Source organism: Silene latifolia, chromosome Y (assembly GCF_048544455.1).
Source record: "Silene latifolia isolate original U9 population chromosome Y, ASM4854445v1, whole genome shotgun sequence".
Taxonomy (NCBI): domain Eukaryota; kingdom Viridiplantae; phylum Streptophyta; class Magnoliopsida; order Caryophyllales; family Caryophyllaceae; genus Silene; species Silene latifolia.
In genome coordinates, this window is record NC_133538.1 from 56,460,495 (window position 1) to 56,477,581 (window position 17,087).

General features: G+C 37.5%; 1 non-coding gene across 1 annotated transcript; it reads right to left on the bottom strand.

Moving 5' to 3' along the window:
- Positions 1-12,628: 12,628 nt before the first annotated feature.
- On the bottom strand, positions 12,629-12,735 carry LOC141635285 (small nucleolar RNA R71). Its single transcript, XR_012539984.1, has one exon. It is a non-coding gene; the product is annotated as a small nucleolar RNA R71 (small nucleolar RNA).
- Positions 12,736-17,087: the final 4,352 nt, after the last annotated feature.

Below are 17,087 nucleotides of genomic sequence, written 5' to 3' on the forward strand. Positions count from 1 at the left end.
CCTACGGAGGACTAAGGATAGGGTATTGACTTATGGAGGCGATACTAAGCTATGCGCAATCGATTCCGCAGATGCTAGCTTCCAAACGGATCGAGATGATTCAAAATCTCGGTCCGGGTTCGTCTTCACTCTTAATGGTGTCACGGTCACCGGAAGAGTTCCAAACAGTGTTGTAGCATTCTACTACTCGAATCCGAGTACTATGCCGCTTCGGAGGCAGCAAAGGAAGCGATATAGATGCGTCAATTATTACAAGGACTTATAGTAGTTCCTAGTTCGAATGACCCGATCACCTTCTATTGTGACAATAGAGGTGCCATCTTCCAGGCTAAGGAGCCAAAGTGTAGCAACAAATCTAGACATGTACATCGGAAAGCTCACCTGATCCGTGATTACGTGGAGCAAGAGAAGATAGTGATAGACAAGATTGCGACGGATGATAACATCACGGATCCTCTCACTAAACCGTTGAATTATGATAAGCATGTATGACACGTTAATTTCATGGGAATTAAACGTGTTCCTGAGTTGTAGTACTTGATTATGGATTTGATACATTATCTTTTTCATATACTATTTATAACTTCATCGTTTTATTATAATATTTTGTTTTTCATGTGGATTGTACTGACAACATTGAACGCCACAAAGTGAACTGAATTACATTATATTTGTTTTGGTCCGTAATCGCCAATGTGAGCTGATAACTCCGGCTATTATATTGTGCAGTCGATTGATGGTGGGTTCAACGAGCCATAAGTCAAACAGTTGACTGATCGATCACAGATGCGAGATTATAACGATACCTCGTAGGACAACTTTTTTGTGACAACGTAATGGAGTCCTAAATGTTTAATAACATTCGGTGCCAGGTCGTGGATAGGACATCCATTGTGTTCCTAGAGTCGATTCTTTTGACTATCGACTGTCTCTTGAGATTAAGGCAGCTTTTTGGGTGACTTTGGTTTCTTTCTCACGGTCTGCCCCGTGAATCGGAGGCTAAGTAGTTTTTTTCGGGTCATTTCATACTTGTGCTTACATCTGCAGGATTCGAGTTGAGGAAAATATCCAACCCTTATCGGTATAGTTTTTCTCAGGGCCACTCGAGGAGTTGTAACTTAAATGCATGGCCATGCTCGAATGTTGATTCGTTTATCAGTTAAGTTACTCTCTAGTCGGGGAAACCACTCTTGATGATGATCGCTTGTAAAATATGACCTTTGTGAATACGGATTTGCAAATTGTTTTACATTGAGTGGGAGAAATTTTAGGATATGAGAATCGGTTATCGCACATACACTTGTGAGGACAAGTGGGAGTTTGTTGGAGCTTGTGTCCTCCACAAATTAGTGTGATAACATTTGTAAATCTCTTACAGGTTCACAAGGGTATACTTCGTATATTTAATCAGTTGATTAACGTTTACCTAATAACGGTTGGCTTGCTAGTAAGTTTGACGTTATTATCATACAGATGACGGTGATCAACTGGTCCCTAAAGGTCACACCTATAGGATGTGTTTGAGAGATGTGGTTATAGAAATATAATCACATTGATGCCTAATATAACTAAACAGTTAGTCAATGTGTTGATGAGACAATTATTTAATGAAGATTAAATAATATTAGTTGAGACGAATTAATTAAGCGTGAATTAAGTAAATTAAATATAATAAGTTATATTTAATTAAATGTATGTAATGTTAGCTTGGACGAATTAATCTGTTAATTCGTAATTAAATGTAATCGGTTATATTTAATATCAACAAGTTGAATGTGTCATAGTGGTAATAGTGAGGGTACACAAACCAAGAGGTCATGGGTTTGATCCTCACTAGATGACAATTTAACACATCTTATACATTTTTGGAATAATCAAAACTAAGGAAAGAATACTCCTTATTTCGGTTATGGGCCGAGAAAAATAGAAAAGAAAAGCCTACCCTAATTCATTCCTATACACGGTTTATAGGTGAGTGAGGGAGAGGATTTTCTGACTTAATTCATTTTTCATTTTTGCCTCCTCTCTCATCGGAAAAACACAAAGAAAACCTAAAAATTATTTTAATTTTTGGATCCATTCTAGCAAAATCAAGGGCATTTCTCGGAGCATCTTGGGTGCAACTGATAGGAGAATATCTATTTTGATATTGTTCTTAGGCCGTATTTGCTAGGACCGAAGGTTAATTCTGAATCCTTTACTTTTGTTTATGTATTTTAATTTATGACTAGTGATCATCATCATTAAATTCGTTATAATCCTTCATTTTAAGGGAAGTATACAGATAATTTCCCACACCCACATGAGTAGATAAAGACAAATGATTTGTAAATCCCTGGACACTCTATTTTCTCTTATCTACCTATGTGAGCGATATTTGACCCGTCATAAGTTTGTGAGGGATATATCCGTCACAAGGAGACTTGTTGGAGTAATTAATAGTGAGTCATCAATGGATTTTTATTAATTGGGTCAAACTCCGGCTTAAAAGTAGTGTTTCGCAACTTTTTGGTTTTTAAATGTTGTGTTTTACAAACATTTTTTTAAAGGTAGTGTTTCGCAAAGAGCTTTTTTTAAAGGTTGTATTTGACAAAAAATCATTAATTCAATTCCATTTTTTTTAGGGTTATTTCATGAGAATAATCCAACCTAAGGCTCTTCTTCTCATATTAATCCATACTACGGTTTAACTGAGAAAAATCTAATCTTTGACATCATTTAACTTATATTGAACTGAGCCCATATTTGACCTGTTAAAACCAGTTTCCCAACAGGTCATTATTATTTTTGTTTCCTTTTTCTTTTCCTGGTTTCCTTCTTTATCCTTTCTTCATCCTTCATTATCTCTCCTAATTCTTCATTTCTTAATCATTCTTATCTCTTCTTCTTCACTTTTCTTTGTTAATTCCCTCTCAATCTTCTTAATCATCAGCTACACAAGTGATTAACTTGATCAATCCAAACGCAGCAGGGTATAACCAAGCCATTGAGCATCGCTAAGAAGAGGGCGATGATTCCGGCAAGGAGGAAAGCGAGATGAATACTGATTAATGGAGGAGAGTCTAGTTGTTTCATGGATATTGATTCGTACCTGGTGGTCGTGCCACGGTGCTCTGGTGGTGAGAAAATCAGGACAAAGGTCGTTGATTTGTGGTTCCCAATGGTGCGTCAATGGTAGGCTCGAGCCATGATTGCTCGAATTGAAGGAACGACGATGGTGACTAATTCCGGAATCAAGGCGGACTGCTGGTGGTGACAAGAAGGAACGATTGCAGTGCGGAGGTGCACGACGGTGTTGGTGGTTGAATCAGCTGCTATCTACTTCCCCCAATTAATTAGGTAGTTAAGGATGTTGTTGTACATTCACGGTTGCATCATTAGTCAGTAATTGAACAAATTATTAGCTTGGTTAATACTTTGATATGGGTTTGTTGTAGTGATATAAGGATGTCGTTGCACATTCACTACATTGTATAAAAAAATTTGAAGCTGAACTTTTTAATTGGGACTTGGGAGAAACCATGGCTCCTTCAATTAATTGGGAGAAAACCGAGTGCTTGCTGTAGTTTGGAAAAAGTAATTGGGGAAAATAATTTAAGGGGGAAAATCAAATTGAGGAAAATAATTTAGAGGTGGGTAAATCAATTTGGGGGAAAATAATTTAGGGTTTTTGATTGATTAAGGGGATGAAGATGGTTGAGTGATGCTTTTGTTTCTCATAAAAATGAAAGGTAACCGGCGGTGCAAGTATCCCTTCCAAGAGAGCAGTATAAGTTAAATGATGTCAAAGTTAAAAATTTTCCTAGTTAAACAATAGCATGGATTAATATAAGAAGAGAAGCCTTACCTTGGATTATTCCCGTGAAATAACCCTTTTTTTTATCGAGGGTAGGTATGGAAATGGGTTGGATTGGATCGAGTTTTGCAAGATCCAAACCCGATCCGCTTACTTATTGGATCATAAATCCATATCCATACCCGATCCATATCCAAAATTTTAAAATCCATACCCGATCCATTATACTTTTTTCAAACCCATACCCGCTCCAAATCCATATCCGATCCACCATATAATCCCAAACCCAATCCGAAACTTGATTTGACTACATAAAAAATTAATCTTATTAAAGAAAATTGAAATTTTAAGTTTAATAAAGCCTAAATTTTCAAAAATATCTGATTGGATCGGGTTCGCGTATGAATGGATCGGGTTTGAATTTGGTTCGGGTTTTCTAATAGTGGATTTGAATATGAGTTTTTAAATAGTGGATCGGGGATGGATTTTTAAAGGTGGGTTTGGATCGGATTTTTTCCTTCGGTTCGATTCGGGTTCGGTTCGGTTTGGGCCATAATTGCCATCCCTAATCGAGGGGTAGGTAACGGATTTACAGATATTTATTTAAGCCCTAGAACTAGAATACAAATGAACCTTCTTTGGACAGGCCTACTATCCCACCCTCGTCAAATGGGCCGGCTGGATGGGTTACGAATTTTGGTTATTTTGACTACCGGTAAAGTATGAATTTGTTATGCATATGAATGTCCATTTGTTAGAAGGTTTTAGAATAGAGTGTGTTATGGGAACTCATAACTCTATTGTATGTGTATATATACCTCCTCATGATGGAATAAAAGATAGATATGTCTCCCTTATTGGTTATTTTGAGTACGGGTAAAATACAAATCGGGTATATTTTGAGTTTAGAAAGACGAATTTATAAATATACATGACTATATTTATATGGTAACCATTTCAGTAATCATGTGGTGAAACTATGCTGTAAAACAACGTACTTGGACATTCAGGAGCTCTCTTAGTATGGTTGTAATACCTCGTAATTTCTAAGCATGTACTCGACCGAGTAGGCAGTTCACTCGACCGATTGTAGCTCACTCAACCGAGTGAGTGACCGAGTGTCATCTGGGGAGTTTATGAATGTTTCTGAAACAGGGTCACTTGACCGAGTGGACCGAGTGCCCTGTCGCTTTCCATTGTTTTACACGAGAAGTGGTAGGTGGCCTTATCATTTTTAAGCATCATATTTTCAGATTTCTCTTGACCCATACCGCTCTCTACCTTATCTTTTACTCTCCAAAACCTCTCATAAACATTACTCACCTTATCCACAAGATTCAACACACATCTTTGAATATTTACTTCCTAAATCCTTGTTCTTGCCATTTATTCATATTGCGGTAAGATTATATTTACTCTTTTCCTCTTTGTCTTTAATTAGTAAACCCTAATTTGATTAGTATGTGATTTTAAGGAATTAATTAGGGTTATGACTAATTAAATGGGTAATTAGAGGTTAATTAGTATTGTTATTATTGTAGTATGTTGTAGTAATAGTTAGCTATGGATTATGTAGGAGGAGACTTCATTAAGGAGCACTTCTAGCCTCTTAGCTTGAAGCTTGTGGAAGACTAGCAAGAGGTAGGGTTTCCCTACTTAGCTTTGGTGATATGAATGTTTATTTGTGCATTGTTTGGCATTAGTAACATAGTAGATGCATTATAACATGAGTAGTGGTAATTAGGGTTTGATGGTATGTTATTGTTTGGCAATATTCATACATGTGGAAATTTGGGTAAGTATAGCTAGTCTCACATTGTTGGGTAGATTGCATTATAACATGTACATGAGGCATTGGTACAAAAATGGTGAGTTAATGATGAATTGAGCATTATTATCATGTCATAAGTTGTGTTGTTTGAGAAACATACTACTTGTTTGTGATTGTCAATCTATGTGGTGTTGTTTGTTGGAGAACATGTTGGTATTTGGCATTGGTTGTGATACGCGGTTGTTGAGGAGACGTAAGACGGTTGGGATATCGTCTTACGCTTGAGTCGCCTCTTAGATCTTCCCACTCCAAGAGGGATGTGCACATTAAGGACTTGAGTTTGGAGGGACTCGTGTGGTTGAGACAAGACGTCTGGCAGAGGATCTGAGTCGCTCTCGGGCCCAATACCACAGACGTGTTCTGAGTACCTAGTTGTGAGATACGGGTGTGTCCTTGACATCGGTGTGTTGGAGGTGGAGCCATGAGGTATTGTGTGTTATTGTTATTGACATTCATTTGCATAATCCTGTAGGTTATCGTAGTAGCATGACATAGGTGAACATTTGTATTGTTAAAGCTAACCTTGTGTTTTAAAATGTCTGTGGTGAACCATATGGTGATTTTCGCCCATATGGCGAGCAATGTTTGACAGGTAGGACTTGCATATATTAGCTCGGAGGCTTTGAGGAGCGGTCTTCAATTTTAGCGAGTCATCACTTTTGTTATTCTAGATTTTTGACATTTAGACTCTATTCTATTCATGACGGTTTGTATTATTAGGGTGGCCTTGTGCACCCCTTAACATGTAGTAACTTGATCCGACTTAGCTACTTATCAATCTTATGTTATGGACTTAAACTACTAGCCTTAAATTGCTTTATATTCGTTTTTTCGCACTACAAACTTGGGAAACCAAGTCTTGTGGCACTCTCATGGGTTGGGGTTGCCTTGAGGAAGGATCCCGACTTATGGGGGTGTTACAAAGTGGTATCAGAGCGACGGTTTTGGAGCCTAAACCTATAAATCAATGAACATAGGAGTGTCAATTAAAATGATCCCGGTTTGAGTCGTTAGGAGCTAGTGACAAGCTTGGGAGATGCCCCAAGATTGTGCTCTTGCCCTCACAACCCGAGTCGATCACAACGCGAGGGGGTGTATGGGACGTTCTTTGGTGTTTCATATAGATGTTGCATATCTTTGGCTTGTGCTTGAAAGTTGAATCCATGTTGGTAGTTCATGATATGATCCTAAGAGTAGTAATGATAAACTTTATGAGAACTATGTGAATGCTTGTGTATGAATATGTTAGTGTGGTAGATATGTCTACAATAGAAGAAAAGCGTTACTCACACGATATATACATCGTTTTACGTGTGTCTCATGTCGTATCTATGTTATCTTTCTCCGTGATTGCATTTAGAAACATGTGAAATAGGGTTACATGTGGACTTATGTGAGTCGGGATGGGTGCATGATCCTTTAACGGGGTGTACTCGGTCAAGTGGAGAGGATACTCAGCCGAGTACCCATACCACTCGACCGAGTGGACAGTTTTCCAGATTCTGGAAAACTCCTGATGTTGAAGGACTCGATCGAGTTGAGGACCCACACGACCGAGTGGGCTACCTGGTGAATTTTGGAAACCTCCTGGAAGTTTAGGCACTCGACCGAGTGGACCTGTATGTTGGTCAATATTGTTTCTCTTATGGTGAGACATATATTGACGTTTGCTATGCTTATTGAAGAGATAAGATGCCAAGAGCTCGTGCAAGGACTCCATCACCACCACCCCGTAGGTCCGAGGAGGAGGTGGATCGGATTGTTGAACAAAATAAAGCTCTCACCAAAGCTCTTCGAAATCTCACTAGAGAGAGGGACGCGTGACATGGCTGTCGCAACCCTATCAAAAATAACCAACTGGTCTCTAACTAATACAGCTAAGGAAGTCGGGATCGTATCCACAGGAAAGCTATTTGCAGTCTACCTGTTAATTCAAGTCTGTCTGAGTCACAAATTGGGGGTTTGAAATTGATTTGTATATTAACTAAGGTAAAGCAGAGAAGATAAATGATAAGTAGTAATTTAGCATCATTTTACTCATACTTTTATTGCAGCATATATTATGCAAGATTATGACTAATTTGAGTAGTTTGTAAACAAGACAAATAGGAACAAATAAACTGAAAGTTTAAGCACTAAAACAATGATAAACAAGGAGGAAGTTTATGTTTTTGTGAGACGATTTTCTGGTTGTATATGAACAAAATAAAATGCAGCAAATATAAAGATATTAACAAGCTTAAGCATCGACAAAGGCAAGCTTAACTCATCTTCTTAATCAAGCCACAAAGGTCTAGATTAAGGTTCTCCACGAAGGAAGATTAACACCCACGAAGGAATGAAGTTTTGTTTTGCACAAAGCAAGTTTTTCATATATCAAAATCTGTTCTTTACAATCGAGAATGAGGCCTTTATATAGGCAAGCATAAGTAGAAAATCTTAAGGATAGAAGTGTCATCAAAGGATGACCTAGCATCATCCAAGGGCTAAAAATTAAAACAGTACAATGCTTTTAATATTAAATAAACCAAAATAAAACTTGGAGAGCAAGGTGAGATGTCATTGGTTGTTTTAAGGCCTCCCCTTTTGTCCTCAAGTGTAGGAGAGTCGGTGAGTTTCATTTGGCAGCTCAAGGTTTCTGAAATGAGGTGTAGGATTCAGTATTTGTCGAGGTCAAGGACAGGTGCAGCTGTAATAGTAGAAGAAAGAGCAACAGTCCAAAAACAGGACCACTATGATGTCGCTTTCACATGCTCAGGTTATGTTGGTTGCATTTATCACTTCAAAAAGGCCTTCTTTCACCTAACCTTTGATTTATACCTTCTAAGGGTCATCATATGATCATTTACCATCCTTTAATGTGCACCTTAAGGCTTACAAGATAGTCTGAAAAGCCCTTGTTGCATACATGTGTCAGTCAGGCCGTTCCAATAGCATTCTGGACATGGACCTATCTTGCAGATTCTATATCTCGCTCCTTAGGATGAATTAGAATGCCCCATAGGTACCAAATGAAAGCTAAACGAGTTAACTTTCACCTCAAATAAGAATCACTTGAAAACATTATCTGAATCTCGGGATATGATAGCTTGAGTACTAGTAGGTCAGGCCTAGAATGATCAACATTCAGCCGTGTTCTAGCAGGAAATTTGAGGCTTCATATCTCTCTGATCAGGTTGAACCAATATGTGAGCCATATACCAAAAGAAATCTAATTGAGTTAGCTACCACCCCCAAAACGAATTACCCCAAGGTGTTTCCTGGTTTGGGAGATATGATCCGTTTAGTACTGACAGGCCAGAACTGCTGCAACTGAAACAAGAAATCGTTCCAATCTTTGAGAGCTTACTGAGAAAAATCCACATGATTAAACTTTACCATTCCAAGTCCATGAGAAAATTGACATTCTCAAGATTTTATACATATAAAGAGCATAATTTTTGACCAAGTAAAACTCAAGATATGGAGCAAACCAAATGACCATAATTCTGCAATCAAAACAGAAATGCTATGTTTTAATGTTCTTTGCTTAAGTAATTTCTTCCTTGGATTGTCATTAGCATTTTCCCTTTAATTGATCACAAAAATGACATGCCCATATTTTAACTCCTGTTGCATTTATCTTATATTCCGACTCTATTTTGCGTGCTTAAATGGTTAAAAAGCTCATTTATTAACTAATTTATAATAATTAGTCGTTTTAGTTATAATTAATAATTAATTGTATTTTTATATAATATTAGTATTATAATTACTTTATTAATGTTATATAGGTGAGATGGAAAGCAAGGCGAAAATTGAAAAGGGACGGGTCAAAGCTTGAAGTCAAAGAGGAGAGGAAATAAAGGTCAACCTTTGACCTTTCACCATCATCAGCTCAACTCCATCCCCGCATCATTCATCCCCTGTTTTTTTTCCTCCATTCACGCAGTTACCATCAGAAATCACCATTGCTGCTCACCTCATCACCATCCATCAACCATTTGCAACAGCAGCTCAAACCGACTCCATAACCCGTCATTACCATCACTTTACCACATTCAACTGCCACCATCCATGACATCATCATTCATCATCACCCCGTTACACCTCACGCCCCCATCAACACTTCACCATTCATTTTCACGAGCAACCATATCAGTCACCATCTTGACTCGGTTTCGAATAACCCGAATGCATATACCACCATCAACCACCACGTATCTCAACTTGCTCCTCCCTACATTCCCCCGTGTCCATCATCAATACCACGCACCCATTCATTCACCAACATCAACCGAAAACCCGAGTCCTTCAGCAAATCCACCACCATTTATTCACCCGCACCATCAGCATTCACCGTCACCAATGTCCACCATTAATAACCACCTTCACCATCAATCACGCCGACAAGCAGCAACAACACAACATTCACCCACCTTCTCCTCCATAAACCGTATCACCATCCAACCATCTGCTCAGCTCAATCCGACTCCACACTTCATCACGACTACAACCTACACCCGTGAGTTTCCACCACCATGGCAGCAGCATCAGCCGCACATTCGTCCACCGGAGCAGCGTTGAACCACCAGCAGCAGCAACAACCCCCCATTACCACCATCAAATTCAAGCATCACTGGACTTGGGATCGAAACTGAACTAATTGGAATTCAATGTTACTCCATGCCGGTTCACCGGCAACAACTCCTCCAACCGGCTGGGAATACATCATAGATTCTTTTCTTTTTCTCGAAATCTCGCTACCGGTATAGGCCTCGGCAACCGACTTACCGGCACACAACACCATTTCAACGTTCTCGCATCACTTTTGTGCTCCTCTACCGGTAGCCAACTCACCGGCACGCAACACCCAACAACACTACTCCTTCCCCTTGCTTCAAATGTCTCGCTGCCGGTGCCTACCTCGACCGCCGGTGGACCGACAGGGCTCCCTCTGCTTCCGACTTTTACCTTTTGTCAATTGTGTCGATGTTTTGTTTGTTTTTTGTTTTTCGGGGGGGGGAATTAGTATTATTATTAGATTATTATTATTATTATTATTATTATTATTATTATTATTATTATTATTTATTATTAAGAGTATTATTATTATCATATTATTATTAGTTGTGTTATTATTAGATTAGTATAAAAATACACCTCTCATTAGATTACCAGACCTTAGATTATTTTAGACACCTTAGTTTACCTTAGATTATTCTCCTCTCACATTAGAATTGAGGACACACCTCACATTAGAATATAATTATTCTAGCAATTAGATTAGAAATTAGTCTCTCGTATTCTCTCATTATTATAACAAGAACCCTAATATTTCTCCCTTTAATTTTCCTTAATCAAAGTTGTAATCTTTCTTCATTATTAATTCAATTACTCTTTAGTTTATGCAAGATTTACAATTCTCATTAGTTTACATATAAATTAGTGGGTTGTATTTGGAAGACAAGAAGAGATTCATCTTTCTTATTTCAACTAAGTTTCCACCTTTAATTAATGTTGGTATAATACTTCTCTTAATTTCACTTCCTTTCATTTGTTTACATGCTTATTGTTTGTTTAATCACTTGTCTTTATATTATGCTTCCTCTTGTTATTTACTTGTTGAATTGTTCATCTTTTGCTTCCATTTTCATTAGCATGTGTGAGTAGTGTTCTACTAGGGTGAAGGGGGACCTATTGTGGACTATTGGGGGTTAATTGTTGGATTGAATTAGTGGAAACCATTGAGTAGTTGGTTTAGAGTAGTTGTGCACACCAAGTGTTTGTGGAATTGCTAGAATGAGGATTCTAGCCTTTCTCTATTTGTTGACTTGTTAAGGCGAGAGCCTTGACTTGTGGAAGTATGCACAATTACTCGGTCTTGGTTAATCTAAGCGAGGGCTTAAATTCCCTTGGCCTAGGGACCGACTCACACCGAGAGGTGGAGCCTTCCCCGACCCTACTTCTTGGTAACCATTGATTTAGGCTCACTAGTTGACCCTTGTCTACACTAGCAAACCCAACACCCTAGTTTCTTAGTTTCTTGAGTTAATTCGTCTCATTTATTTGCTTGCTAGTTAACTCTCTTATCTTAATTCGTAGTTTAACATTAGTTTAATGAATCATTTAATACTTTCTAGAACTAAACTAGAAACTCGATAATTAATCTAAGAGCCAAGCACCGTTTCCGTGGATCGACCTCCTTACCCTACTATATTCATTAGTTTGGTATTGAGTTTTACAAATATTGTTTGCATACCGAGGAGCACGACAAACCCAGTATCAAAATGGCGCCGTTGCCGGGGACAACGATATTGGATTAGATTAATTGTTTGTTTCTAGGCTTAGTTTGTTTATTTGTTTGTTTTTCCATCTTTGTCCTAGTGCATTCTTTGCATTAGGACCATTTGATCTCTTTTTGAGTGTATGTAAAGGTGCAACACCGATTCTCTTTTCCGTCTTGATCGAGAGATTGAGAAGTCTTTCCGGGTAAGATGATGGTTAGCACTATCGGCTCTAAGGAGATCTCCACCATTCAACCAAACCATTCACCAAACCACTCTCCAAATCACTCACCCACCCATTCACGACATTCAAACTCACCTAGCCCACCAAATACACCAAGAATCAACTTCATTGACAAAGAGATAACGGACTAACCAATGGGTTACTACCATAGACCGAATCCTAATCGGTCTTACTCGGCAATTAATTATGGAGTTCTCGCTCCTAATAATTTTGAGCTCCGTCATCATACAATCTCCTTTATTCAACAAGATATTTTTCATGGCTTGAAGAGTGAAGATGCTCATGAACATCTTGTCTTATTCAAGGAAAAAGCGAGTATGATCAAGTATGATGGCATCACGGAAGAGCAAATTCTTCTTATGCTCTTTCCTCTTTCCTTGAAGGATGATGCTAGAAAATGGTTGAATTCTCATGAACCGGGTACTTTCACTACTTGGGAAAGCTTGTCAAGGGCTTTTATCAACAAATTTTACCCTCCTTCAAAAACCGCTAGAATAAGACATGAAATCCAAACCTTCAAGCAAAAGCATCGTGAAACTTTAAGTGAAGCATGAGAAAGATTTAGAGACCTTCTTACCTCTTGCCCACATCATGGAATCCCCAAGTGAATGACAACCCAAATTTTCTTCAAAACCCTCGAGCAAAGGTTTGGGGATATGATTGTCAAAGAGTGAAGTACCTTCAAAGCTAGAATTGGAAAACAAGGTCAAGTTGGATGAATTGTCAAAGAAATTTGATAGCTTTTTGGTGGAGAGAAAGCATGAAAATGGTTATCATGAAGAAAGACCAAATCACCCCAAGGTCCACTATGTTCAAGAGCCTAGGTCACCACCAAGGACCTACTCTCAACCAAGTTCTCCTCCTAGAAACTATCAACAATATGCTCCTACTTGTGAGAATTGTGGTGGTATTGGGCATTCTTATGACATTTGTTCATCATTTCCACAACAAAACAACCAAACATACAATCCACCTCACCAAAACTTCCAACAACAAATTCCATATCCACCTTCGCAAGAGCAATTTCAATGACCTTACCAACCTCCACTCATTGAACCTCCAAATGCCAACTCTCTCATTGAGAATATGTTGAAAGAAATGGATACGAGAACCCAACAAAGAGAAGCCAATTATGATCAACAATTCAAGAATTTGAGAACCGAACTCACCAATATCCAAGCTCACCAAAGGACATTTGATTCTCACATACCCAATCAATGGACTTCTAACATTCAAAGAAGCCCACGCTCTTTGCCAATTCAAGGGCATCAACAAGTCCACTCGGTTACCTTTCTCTCTTGTTCTTGAGCTTTCCCTTATGGAAGAACAAAGATCCAAGTGTAGGATCTCTCCCTAAGCTTTATACCCAAGGATTTCTCTTAATTTAATTAATATTACAAGAACTAGTATAATATTAATTAGGTAGAAAATTGAACCAAAATATTTATAAAACACTTGTATGTTTCGGTTTTTGGGGAGGAAGAAGATGGGAGTTTTTATCTCTCTAAAACTCTTATTTTAGATTGTGAAAAGAATGAATGATACACACATAACATTATAGTGTATATGTAAAAATAAGAGGAAAAACCAAGTGGTTTTTCCTCTCTAAAAAACCGGCCAAGAGGAGGTGGAGAGGAGCCAATGCATGGACTCATTTGTCTTCACAATGCACCATAGGGTTGCATGGCTAGATTAATAGGTAATCATTGTGTTTACCATTAACTTAATAAAACACAATATTATCCTAATCCACCTCCTTATTTCGGCACAATGGGATAATATGGAATCCATATTATTTTTGTCAATTGTCAATATGTCACATGTCTTATGTCACATAAATTTGTTATGTAATTTTTAACATATTAAAAATCAACGTATTAATAAGAATACGTCACATACAAAAATCGACTTAGTAATTTCACAATTACTTGTGCCAAAATATTTTACCAATTTATAAATCACAACATATTGTATTTATAATAATTCATTCAATTTTGATTGTTTCTTTAAATAATAATTTCATCCGAGTAATGATACAATTCAATTACTCAGACCGTATCTCATTTAATCACATTTCAATTTGATACGTAAATTTTTCTTCCAAAATCGTCCGTCAATTTTCAAGTAATTTAATTAACTCGTAACATTATACGATTAATTAAATAATCAATTAAGGGTGTTGCCCTATAGGTATGACCTAGGGGGTCAACTGATCACCACCGTCGCACGACAGTAATGTCAAACTCTAGTCGACCAACCATTACCGATATATGTTGACCGGTTGATGAAAAATATTACTTCCCAATTGTATTCTATATAATGAGACTTAAACATGTGATCATCATGATCAACAGTCGTGATCGCATTATTGTCGGAGGACACATATTCCAACAATCTCCCACTTGTCCTCGACAAGTTTGCGTCACCAATTCTCTTGTCCTATTACTATCTCCCACTCAATGCAAGGTGTCTTTCAGGTCGTACTTGCAAGTGATCATATCAAGAGTGGTTTCCTCGATCTGGAGAATAACTGATTGACCGGACTTATCTATCATAGATACTTTCCGAGCGTGGCCACGCATTTCCAGTTCATTACTCCTCGAGTGGCCCTGAGATATTGTTATAACCCTGACTAGGGATGGACAATTCCTATCGCACTCATTCCCTTCGACTAGCCACAGCCATCATAACCCAAAATATGCCCATTTGACCCCATTTACGAAGGTCGTAGTAACACAAATCAAAGTTAATCTGAAACTGTGCCATCTTAGGAGAATAGTCTTTAGTCAAAAGAATCGACTCATTTGAATACTATAGTATCTCTCGCCACGACCAGGCTATATAAATTTGCTAGAACTCTATAAGCGGTCATTAGGCCCGACAAAATGTTCCTAACAGTCTGCCTATGTGATCGACTAGTCATCTCACATGACTTTATGGCACTTGAACTTGCCATCAATCGCATCACACTCTAGTCACTTCAAGACGTCACCTCATATAAGTAACTATGGGCAAAAACAATGTTAATCCATGTTCACTTTAACGGGGTTCAATTGTCTCTACAACCCGTTTGGATATAACAATGTACAAGGTGAGTTAATAATAACTCAAACGACAAATGTCGACATCACACTCGGGTAGTCAATATCATATTACAACCTTGTGATGTATATCATCAGTGTAAACACTTATTGATTGCAACAGAAGTTTAACATCCCATGTGTCCATGTGTTCAAACTTCTTACACTTGCAATTTCCTTCACATTCATGTTCTCTCTCATAGCATGAATCTTACCAAGTACACATCAAGGTTCCCGACCTTGGTTTCGGTTCTTTAATCTTGAAAGAACTTTCTTATCGACTATCACATAGCGAACGAATTTGTGATGAATGATATAACTTGTACTGATCAAGTACTCCATCCACACACAATGCACTAGGTATATGTTTTGTAGAATCTTGTAACAATTGACAAGATTATTTAGCTTAACACTTCTCACAAGTCCTAGCTTGACTAGGAAAGATTGATTTTTGAATAACCTCTTATTCAACCAAGCATTTTTCCAAAAACTTCTCATTTCTCTTTCTAGGCTTGAAAGAATTTGGGATTCCCATAAATCCTCATATGTGCTCGGATTTTCTACAATATGTGCAACCTCTTAACACACAATGGAACATACCGTCAAACACCAAATCGCTCATCGATTCTACTTGAGAATTCATGACGTTTCTATTATGGCTCACAAATAAATCATCATGCTCTTATGCATATGATTTATAATTGGACATGTACATGATTATTCTAATGGCGGAAACATTAGTTACAAATAATCATGGGATCAACCATTCATAGATTCAATGAACGACCATGACTGCTAATGGCAATTCCATTTTCATCTACATGAATAACCTATGTTAATGTTGATACGATGTGCATCTCTTAATACTAACCCAACATCCCTTGATGTAATTGGATTCATCATAGTCCATTTTCATCCAGAATTGAAAACTCAAAAGCTTCTTTATGAAAGAAGGTATTAGCTCGTCATTCTTTAATGAGTAATGAGTTTTATACATTCAAGGATGATAGCTCCCACTAAATTCCATGTCTTCACATGAGAATTTCCTAACTCCCACTCAATTCTACATATTTCGAAATTGACTTCTCAATCGAAACTCTTATTGAGAATTGAAATATAAATTGCATTGCCAAGTTATTAGGATAAAACCATATATGTTCCCATCATATCCTTTCAAAATACCTATTTTGAAGAGGTCTCATCTTAACCTTACGGAAAGAGATTTTAAATCTCCAACACACTCATGTCATAATGATGTGTAGTAATGTCATTATTCAAATATAAACAATATCTAGAATACGTCCTTCACAATTACCCTTTTGGAAGGAGGTTTAACCATTTCATAGGGAGGTTAAGCAATGATATTTGCGTGGTTAAAACTTTGGCCATTGAAGATATCGGTATATCAATCTTTGCAACTCGATCATAACTAGTATGTTACTTTGATTCATTTAGGCTCTTAAGTAAATCTCAAGGTTGAAACTATTGGTCAAATATTTTATAAACTAAGTCAAAAACTTGTTAAGACTTTACATTAGTCATTTTTCTTCCAAAACTTTCTTTTGGTCTCCTCGTGTAGTTATCTTGAGAATAATCTCTTATGATAACTGTACTTGGTCTCTTTAGTCATATCGAACTAACTTGAGACCATAGATCTCATCTATTCGGCATACTATGTAAATAGATATACCTTCATTCAAATCATTTTCTCTTGCGAAGATCTTCACTTACACAAGTACACAATTTTATCTTGTCTTGTGTGTTGTGTCCTCATATTTCTCCCACTCTATCTTTAGAATAAATACACTATATATTCAAAGATAGCATATGAGACACAAATTAATGATGTTGAAGTATAAGGAAAACTATC